The following is a 10,732-nucleotide window of genomic DNA, read 5'->3' as shown; positions in this document are numbered from 1 at the left end:
GAGACTCATAAAACCGTAGTATTACAATGGTTTCCTTCCTTTCTCTTTCTCTTCACTTGGGGAGCTGGGTTCGGATGCTGTTGCATTGCTCAAGCGGATCCATAAATTCTCGGTATCTCAGGATGCGGGGGCTCGGGTGGCCGCTTACATTTTTACTAGACTTAGCTTTGCTGTTGCTAAGGGTGTGGGAGCCCAGATTGTCTCTCGGCTCCCCACCAATTTCATGTAAACTTTTATTTTCCTTTTAATGAAAGCCGCGCGCATCCTTTTATAAAATAATAATAATAATAATAATAATATTGAGAGGGAGAGGTGAGGGCGACCAATCAGGCGACCAACCAGGCGAATTGCTTCACCGGAGTTCTGCTGCCACCATCCCTGCGTGCTTCTGCCACCACCATCGGCCCTTTCACGCCGGCGGTTCTTTGGTATTGGTGTTGCTTTGCTGCGTTTTTTGTTTCTTTTTTTTTTCGCGATTTAGGGCAAAAACGCGGCAGGTGTTTGCGGCTAGGGCTTCGATTTTCCTGTTTTCTGGCAACCGTCGACGGCCAACCTCCACCTACATCGACTTTTAGACCTCACGTCGCCAGTCCTAGGTGGTTGTCGTTGGTTGTTTTGTGCGGTTGTCGTTGGTTGCTGCTACCGTTTTGTGCGGTTGTTTTGTGCGGCTGTTTCGAGGGGCACTAGCATTCCTCGTGTTTAGTGTTGCCTGCGCCACCTCTCATTGGCCTTTAGACCTCAAGTCGCCGGCCAAGGGTGTGGTGCCTGTCGGCCGTACCTTTGGTTCCTCTCCGGTGAGTTTCCTTGTAGTTTCGTTTTGTTTTTCTTCACGTTTTTGCCGACTGTTTTTACTGTTTCTGCTGCGTCTTTGCTGGTGGTGACTCTGGTGTTGCTGGTACTGTTAACGGCCACTGTCAGCTGCTGCTACATTGTTGTGGTTGTGGTTTGTGGTGGGGGTTGCGGTTTTTAGTGCCAAGTGATAGGGTTCTTTTGGTTGGTTGTTAACCATCACGGGAGTAGGTGGTGTGTTGGTGGTCACCTTCACCGGGAGTGGGTCTTGCCTCTTTTTGCTCGTGCGGTGGCCGGTGTGGTGGTTTTTCGTGCGGGTGTTTCTTTTGGTGGCTACATTGGTGTTTGTGCAGGTGGTGTATTTCATTCATGCCCGAGCTTGTGCGGTACCATTGTCCTTTTTCGGGTCTTCATGGATGTCGGGATGGTTCTGGTAAGGGCATTACAAAGGCAGCTTGGCAAAAACATTTACAGGTCCGACATTGTCATGCTGGTGCGTTGGCTCTTACGCGTCAGACTCTTACTGATAGTTTGACTGTTTATACCAATGTCGAGAGTGTTTTGAGTCGGATGGGGCTCTGGTTGTGTGGGGTGTGTTTTATGACCCGTACTATTAGAGCAAACTGTCGGCATAGTCGGGGTGATTCTGTGATGCATCCGGAGTGTGTTGATGGCCTTTACACCTTCCATATACATGGTATTCCGAGACCTATGGCTCCTTCTACTTCGGTTTCTTCTGATGCTAGTGTAGAGCTCGTTCAGTGGTCTATATCTTCGTTGGATCGTTTATTGTCTTTAGGCCTTCGCACCGTGAAATCTATTCCTCCTAAGTGCCGTCTTGGGTTTGCTCGGGCTTTGAAAGGGGCCTTGGATGCGGTGTTTGATGCCCCTAGTGATCTCTCCCGCTGGGTTCGTTTGCTTGTTCTACCACTCTGTTTACTCAGAAATTTCGCTCCTCGGAGTAATCATGAGTATCGGATCGCTATTCGGCGACAAACACGGGAGGAGAGTATTGCTGGGCTATCCTTGCACTGGGGGCACACAGGGGGTTTGCGGTTATTCTGAGTGTTTGGATGAGGTCCTTCTTCATTTTCTGTGGATGAGGATCTGGATTTGAGTGAGATTAACCTCCGCCAATGTCGGCGGAAGATTACCGATGGCCATTATATCTTTAGCTGGCTTTGTCTGGTGCTTTCTTCCTCTGGGGTCGCCCCCTACTCCGATGCCACTCTCGTGGCCCTGCGTGAGAAGCATCCCGTTTGCCCGCCTCCTTCATTGCCTCCTATGTCCGGGGATCATCATCCTCTCGGTTACTTTTTTCTGGTGGTCTTGGATATGATTCGGAGCTTTCCTCGTGGTACTTCCCGTGGGAGGGATGGTTTTCGTGCCCAAAGACCTTATGGATCGTTTGAGTGGCGCTGCTGTGGCTATCTCCGACGATTTGATCACTTCTATTACTAGGGTGGTTAATCTTTTTCTTGAGGGCCGTGTCCTCTTCCTCCTCGGTGAGTACATTGCCGGCGCCCCTCTCACACCGCTCGTTAAACCGGGTGGGGAGTTCGTCCTATTCTTTGTTGGTACGGTTTGGAGACGGCTTGTCTCTAAGGTTGGTGCTTCTATGGTTGGTCCGTCCTTATCTTCTTATTTTGATGGGCTTCAGTTCGGGGTGGGTGTGTCCGGTGGAGGAGAGGCTATCTTGCATGCCTTAAACCGGCTCATTGAGGCTCGGGGTGACCAGGTGGGGCTTTCTATGTTGCTGGTAGATTTCCAGAATGCGTTCAATCTTGTTGACCGTTCGACCATGCTACAAGAGGTCCGCCGTCGTTGCCGCTCTCTCCCCGTTGGGTGGAGTTTTGTTATTCCACCCACCCGCCTTTTTTATGGGGAGCACTTTGTTTATGGTCTTGTCAGGGTATTCAGCAGGGTGATCCGTTGGGGCCTTTGCTTTTCGCGTTGGTTTTGCATCCCTTGGTTTGCAAGATCCGGGACACTTTTGACCTCACTTTGCAGGCTTGGTACTTAGATGATGGCATCATCGTGGGTGATACTTTGGAGGTGGGGAAGGTTTTGGACTTGATTAGTGTGGATGGCCCTCGTTTGGGACTACATCTTAATGTCTCCAAGACGGAGGTCTTTTGGCACATTGAGGATCCACGATCGAGCTCGGCTTCTCCGAGGTTTTCCCCACTTCTATTTCTCGGCCTTTGCGCGGTGTTACGCTTTGGGAGGACCACAAGATTGTCCCCGGTTTTAGCGGTGAGATTGTGGCGACGAGAGTAACTAAGACCATTGAGCTAATGGACTTGGTTGCGAGGATTGAGGACCCGCAGTGTGAGTTGCTTCTTCTTCGAGCTTGTACTGGTATTTCTAAGCTCTACTTCTCCCTTCGTAATTGCTCCCCTAGTGTTTTTGGGTCTGTCCATCTTCCTTTTGATGCCGCTCTTCGTTCTAGCTTGGAACGTATTGTCACCGCGTCGGGGCCGGGTTTTGGGGATTGGCGGTGGCGCCTGCTCGTTCCCTTTTCAGCTTGGTGGTCTTGGTGTCTATGCGGCTGGAGATGTTTTATTTTATGCTTTTATTGCGTCCCGCTTGCGATCTGCTGGTTTGAAGGCTAAGCTCCTCGGCCCTTCTCGGTGTTGTAGCTGGCCCTGCTTTTGATGATGCCGCGCAGTGTTTCTTGTGACTACGCTTTCGATATATTAGGTCACCCTAGTGAAATTGCTGCCCCCAAACTTATGAAGAAATTGGCAGACATTTATTTCACGACGGTTCTTTCGCTACCTCGAGTCTGTTTTCTCTTTGACACCACGTAAGCTTGCTTTATGGCGGTCTCAGCAGGGTTCTCACTCCTCGATTGGTTACGTGCGGTTCCTATCTCGGGGTTGGGGCGGACTATGAACGGGAGGACTTACCGTAGTGTCTTTGGGGTATCGTCCGGGTGTTCCGTTATTCACGGTATCTAGGCCCTGTCTGCTTGCTCTCGGGTTTTTTCTTTGGGATGTTTTTGGGGACCACGCTGTTTCTTATCTTTAATCTTGTGGGCGTTAAACATCGGCATAACCTTGTCCGGGACACTCTTTTCGACATCTGCTATAGATCCGTATTATTCTGGGAAGGAGGTTGATATCGGTTTGGTTGATGGGCATGGTGGCTCTCTTCGTCCTGCGGATTTATTGCTTTATTCTTGGGACAGGGGGCGTGATGTGTGCGTCGACCTGACAGGTTCTTCACCTTTGACTCAAACTGGGTTGGCAGGTTTTGTGCCGGGCCGGGTTGTCGCTGATGCTGCTCAGCGAAAGTGTGCTAAGTATGGGGATTTGTGCGCGGTGGCGGGTTATGGTTTCCTACCTTTCTCTTTCTCTTCACTTGGGGAGCTGGGTTCGGATGTTGTTGCCTTGCTCAAGCGGATCCAGAAATTCTCGGTATCTCAGGATGCGGGGGCTCGGGTAGCCGCTTACATTTTTACTAGACTTAGCTTTGCTATTGCTAAGGGTGTGGGGGCCCAGATTGTTTCTCGGCTCCCCACCAATTTCATGTAAACTTTTATTTTTCTTTTAATGAAAGCTGCGCGCATCCCTATAATAATAATAATAAAAATAATAATAATAATAATAATAATAATAATAATAATAATAATGGCCCGCAATGGTGGAGTCTAGTGGTTAAAACTTTGGTGAAATTTTCAGGAGACTCAGGTTCAAGCCTCCCCAAGAGCAAAATCTTGTGGAGCATTCTTGATCTAAGTCCATGACTTATAGACTTCGAGTCTGTCACCCTCGGGTGGCTATGACTATTATTATTATTATTGGAGGAAGAAGAAGAAGAAGAAGAAGAACATTACTAATCCCCTATATACTAAATGAATAGGAAAAACTAAAAATCCCCCCCCCCCCTAAAACATTTTCCCTATTTTGATATAATGTCTTATATTTACTTTCCTATTTTGATATAGTTCCCTATAAGATTTGCTTCTAAGTTTTTTTATGATAACAATTTCTTTTTCGGTAAGATAAGTTGTTGCTAAAAGATGTGCTATTAAAAAAGTGATAAAACAATATCACTAAATATGTGTTAAAAAATTTTTCATTAAAATACATATTTCACGTCGTTACTTAAATCTTTATTTTTATTTTTTTAAACCTCAAATCAAAATACAATAATTAAAAAAGTTAAAAAATAATGAATTGTCAATTTAAAATCTATAATATAGTATACTAAAAGGTGAAATTCTATAAATACCGTGCGTACATTGCACGGGGTCTATACTAGTAATAATTATTATACTAATTTGACATATTAGCTAGATAGCTACCACGAATCATAAATCACCATCAATCCTATATTAGGTGCAAGAATCGAGCGTATATAATTGTGTAATATCTTGTTTGATTCGCCTTTGCAGGTGAAATAAAAATATCAAAATTTTAGATTTTTTATAATATAAAATTAAAGATATTTACGTTACAATTTGTCATTGCCAAGTATGTAAAATATAAATGGTGTGTTTGAATATGAATTATTTATCAACTAGTTTAGATCCCGCGCAATGAATGCGCGGTATTTATAGAGTTACTAATATAGATCTCGTACAATATATGCACTGTATTTATAGAGTTTTACTTTTTAGTGTATTATTTATAGAATTTAAATTGACAATTCACTTATTTTTCATGATTCTCCTTAATGTATTTTGATTAGAGAAATAAATAAAAAATTAAATCGTAAGAAGTAATAAAATGAGTGTTTTTTTTTTTGTTTTTTTACCGAGAAATTAATGGTGTTAATTTACAAATATTTACTAATAACATATTTTTTAGCTGCAAATTTTTATTATAAAAAAAATAAATTTTAACAAATATTTACTAATACCATATTTTTTAGCCGCAACTTCTTGTCATAAAAAGTCAATAATTTTTTATCAATATAAGTTCTTTAAAAAAAGAATTTCCTTAATCCTAAAAAGATCGGAGATAAATTTGTGCAGAATGTGAAATATTAAATGTTATAAATACTTAAATACAAAAGATTATATCAATTTATAACTTATCATGTTCACACCTATAGTATACGATAAAAATATTAAGCACTATTCTAGGAAATATGTTTTAGGCGGGAAAAGTTGGAGTTTCGCCTATTCATTTAGTAAATAGGGGATGTGAAAGTGTAAAAAAAATAGCAACTCTTGTATAAGAATTTTAGTTTTACCATAAAACTTGTATTGTATAGTTTCTTTCAAAAAAAAAAACTTATTGTATAGTATTGTAATTATAACAATCCAAAAATAATTGCCTATTACTCTCTCATTCTTTGGAAATGCTTCCATTTACTTTTTTTTTTTTTTTTTTTTTTTTTTGCGAAAGAGGGGCAAAGCCCCGAAATTAACTACTAGCTATTACACGGGAAATAGCTACCACAAAAATGTTCTCCCTAAGGATTGGACGAAGTTCATTAAAAAGAAAATCTAAGTGCGTAATTAAAGTACTCGATGTAACTCCCTTATTGGCAAGTAAATCGACCGCTGTGTTAGCTTCTCTATATGTGTGCTTTAACTTGACCCTCCATCCATTTACTTTTTGTAAAAAGATTAATGTTGTAAGTGGAGTGGTAAGTATCCCTAATAAAGTTAGGTGGTTTTAGTAACAAGAATAAAGTATGCATTTCCAGATTTCCAGATAATTAGATGGAGTAATATTAATCTCCCCCCTCTCACAAATCTATTTCCTAACATCTCCTCTCTTATCTTTCCCAACCCACGAGCCACGCCCATGGAATAACACCTTCCCCACCCCCACCCCCACCCCCTCACCCAATACCATCCTCTTCCTCAAGCCTATAACTAGTCTGTCGGAAGAACAATAAAGAATTGAGAATATGTGATCACACACATTATCTCATGCAGTTCTCTATAACATATTCTCGACATCATTACAAAACGTCAGCTAGAAGCAAACCTCTCAAGGACCATCTTTCAAAGACAACCAACAGGAGTTGAAAATTTTGTAGCGAGGAGACATCTGCAAGCGTCATGTAATCAGTAACATAAAGAGGAGATTTTATCTAAATAGCCTACGAGAAGCCAAAGTAAAGAAGTATAAGAATAAATAATCTCATACCGATTCTACCAGGCTAGTGTACTCACTCTTAGCAATAAATTTTTTAGTTATTCGGTTTTTAAAGATTTCGAGCATCCAATTTGATCAAACCAATAATCTAGATAAGCAGCTAACCATATTCAAAGTCACATGTAATGCTGAATTAATTTATAGGGATATGACATCTAATGGTTTGTATAGAAAAAATACTTAAAATAAAAAGCATAAACTACTATAAGAAAATATCATAATTTAAAAGTTGTGATCCATTAATCAAGCAGTTAATATATTATACAACTGGTTGTATATACAACTTATTTAATGTAGTTGAGCTTTGTTATAAAGTTATCGAGCTCTCCTAACAAAATTATCGAGTTATGATACAAAGTTACTGTGCTTAACAGAATAATTATTAAGCTCAATAACTTCATAAAATAGCTCAATAACTTGTAAAATAGCTCAACAACTTTGTGTAAGAGCTCAACAACTTTGAGACGGTTGTACAATGCTACTATACAACTGGTTGTAGGATAGTATTTGTCAGTTAATATATTATACAACTGGTTGTATATACAACTTATTTAATGTAGTTGAGCTTTGTTATAAAGTTATCGAGCTCTCCTAACAAAATTATCGAGTTATGATACAAATTTAATGTGCTTAAAAGAATAATTATTAAGCTCAATAACTTCATAAAATAGCTCAATAACTTGTAAAATAGCTCAACAACTTTGTGTAAGAGCTCAACAACTTTGAGACGGTTGTACAATGCTACTATACAACTGGTTGTAGGATAGTATTTGTGATTAGTCCAGTTAATATAATATACAACTGGTTGTATATACAACTTATTTAATGTAGTTGAGCTTTGTTATAAAGTTATCGAGCTCTCCTAACAAAATTATCGAGTTATGATACAAAGTTACTGTGCTTAACAGAATAATTATTAAGCTCAATAACTTCATAAAATAGCTCAATAACTTGTAAAATAGCTCAACAACTTTGTATAAGAGTGTGGGAAATAATATGTATACTTCCCTTAATTTAGAAGGATTATAACGATTTAATAAAGATGATCAAAGGTCATAAAATAAAATACATAAACAAAGGTAAAAGATTCAGAAATAACCTTTGGTCCTAGCAAATATGGCCTAAGAACAATATCAAAATTGATATTCGCCTATCAGTTGCACCCAAGACGATCTGAGATATGCCCTTTGATTATGCTAGAAATCAATCTAAAATTTTCTGTAAAATTTAATTGTCTTTGTGTTCTTGTGATGAGAAAGAGGAGGCAAGGTCAAGAAAAAGCATTACCTTTCTTTTTATACAGACCGAAACTTGGAGTCAATTAGGAAAAGGAAAACTTTCCCGGGCAAGTGAACCGAAATAAGGAGTATTTTTCTCCTTACTAGTTGTTGTATCGCGCGCGGTGCGCGCGATACCTCAAGATATTGTGACTCGTTTAGTTTAATAATGCGCGTAAAGAAAGATGAATATTGATATGTTGGGTCTAAATCCTAGTTGTTACACCGCAAGTTTCGCGCGTGATACCCCAAGATTTTGTTACTCGTTTAGTTCGATTAGTATTGATTCATGCATAGAGTGCGGTTGTTTTGTATGTATGTTTGTGAAAGGAGACAATAGCGACAAATCAAAACACAGTAGTGATCATATTTAAAATTAATATTCAATGAAGAGTTTTCAAACACACGAATTATAAATGTTGAGTATGACTCTCTCCAACTCATCCAAATGCTTCAATCGGGTAACTTAGCTAACGAGATATATTAAGTATAGCTGGTAGTTTTGAGTTCAGTAGCTATTCTTTTGTTCAGAGAAGCGGAACGAGGCAGCCCATTGTATGGCTCACTACATGCCTATTGACTACTTCACTCGTGTTTGGGTAGATATGTGCCTGACTGCCTGGAGATGTTAGCAGATATTGTTTTTTTCGATTTCCATGTCGGACTACACTCAAAATTAAAAAAATCCCCTTTTCTTTCACTAAAAAAAAAACAATTCACCTAGGAGAACAATTCCCTATCACCAAAATACTCTCGGGCAATAATATGAAATTTCACAAGTGCATTCAATTTAACAGCCTGGTGCATGAAAATGGTGGTGCATGAAAATGTTGATGTATCACAGTGTGTTGTAGTCTTTTAGAACGATTTCCATAACTGAGTAAATCTACTCTTGAGTATAAAAGTGAAATACACGACACAAGAAATAAGAAAATTCTCTAAAATTTAAAGCAGACCTTTCCATAACTGAGTAATCTACTCTTTGAGTACAAAGTGAAATACACGACAGAAGAAATACGAAAATTCTCTAAAACTTAAAGCAGACATCCATATAGCATGTGAGTTCTTCGGTTCTTCTGGACCAACCAACCAGAGCTTGCCAACTTTATGAAGCAAGGCGAAAAAGGCCATAAACCGGACGCTCATCATATGTATAACAATGGGAGATATCTTCAAACCAGGGGAATCGTCCTTATAAAATTGGAGCATGAAGCACCCTCCAGCTCACCTACACCCGATGTCCTTCTCTGGCGAAGACTTGCAGCAGCAGTTGCACTTCCTTTTGGTGGATGGTGGAGCAGTGCTGTCTGTGTCTGAATTGAGAAAATAACCAGAGCTGCACATTAATTTATATGAGGCTGTTAAAATTTGGAGACAACCCATTAACAAGACTTATACTCGTTTGTCCCGGTCATTTGTGTTCCAATTCCATTTTGGGGTGTCTCAGTCAATTGTTGTCTTTTCTATTTTAAGAATGAATTTGATAAATAATTTAATCATTCACACAATTGGGTCCACTTGTCATTTAGTAATTGGCCCCTCCTCTTTCCTTGGTCTTTGTGCCAAAACCAAAGGACAACAATTGATCGGGACGGAGGGAGTATAAGACTGTCACACATCTTTAGCCCATTACTTATAGTTAAGACTGTCGTATCCAGCGTTACTCCGACACGGCTGTCAGGCGGCGTATCGGACACGATACGGTGGCCGACACGACACGTGACACGTGTCTGACACGTCAAAATCTGACACGACTCTAACACGCGCAGACAAAATCAACATTGATTGGGTGAAGCTTGGTTTAGAAAGAAAAGAGAGAGAAGAATAAGGATCTTTATATTGAAGAGGACTTACCAGTTAGATTTCATTGAAGAAGCACGGGGACAGAGAAAGAAGTAAAAGAAATGAAAAAAAGTAAAAGAAATGAAAAAGTAAAGTAAATGAAAAGAGGTGTGATTGTAGTAAACCTATGCTAGGGTTTTAAGTTTTAAGTGAATGGTTAGGCTGCTTTACATATTTATATTGGGCTTCTCTTAGTTGGCAGCCTAAGAGATGTATTTAATGTCCTTCTTGTCTTTACACATGCCTATTTGTTTACTGGTTACTAAAATTCAAGGGATGTTATTATAGATTAACGTGTCGTGTCGTGTCCACTTTGTTGGTCAAGACACACTGTTGACCGTGTCGGCGTGTCCATAAATTTCAGAAATTTCGTGTCGGACACGCCTGTCGCCGTGTCTGAGTAACACAGGTCGTATCCGAGGAACTGGGGAACACACAAGTTTTACAACTAATCCAGCAAAAATATAAATGGTTCAAAATTTCATGTTCATAGATCAAGTACTATAAATAATTCACAATTACATATTGATGGGGCATATTCTGCACCGCTGACCAAGTCAACATATTGAGCAAGGTCAAAGATATCCACAACAAGTCAACGACTTAGACAGTCTGGCGATGCGACTTATCGGCTGTCAATCTGGGTCTCGGCGACAACCACCAAATGGGACACATATCCGCGTACTCATATCCAAGGCCCTC

This window comes from Silene latifolia, unplaced genomic scaffold (genome assembly GCF_048544455.1).
Source record: "Silene latifolia isolate original U9 population unplaced genomic scaffold, ASM4854445v1 scaffold_20.1, whole genome shotgun sequence".
Classification (NCBI taxonomy): domain Eukaryota; kingdom Viridiplantae; phylum Streptophyta; class Magnoliopsida; order Caryophyllales; family Caryophyllaceae; genus Silene; species Silene latifolia.
This window is presented reverse-complemented; position numbering follows the sequence as displayed.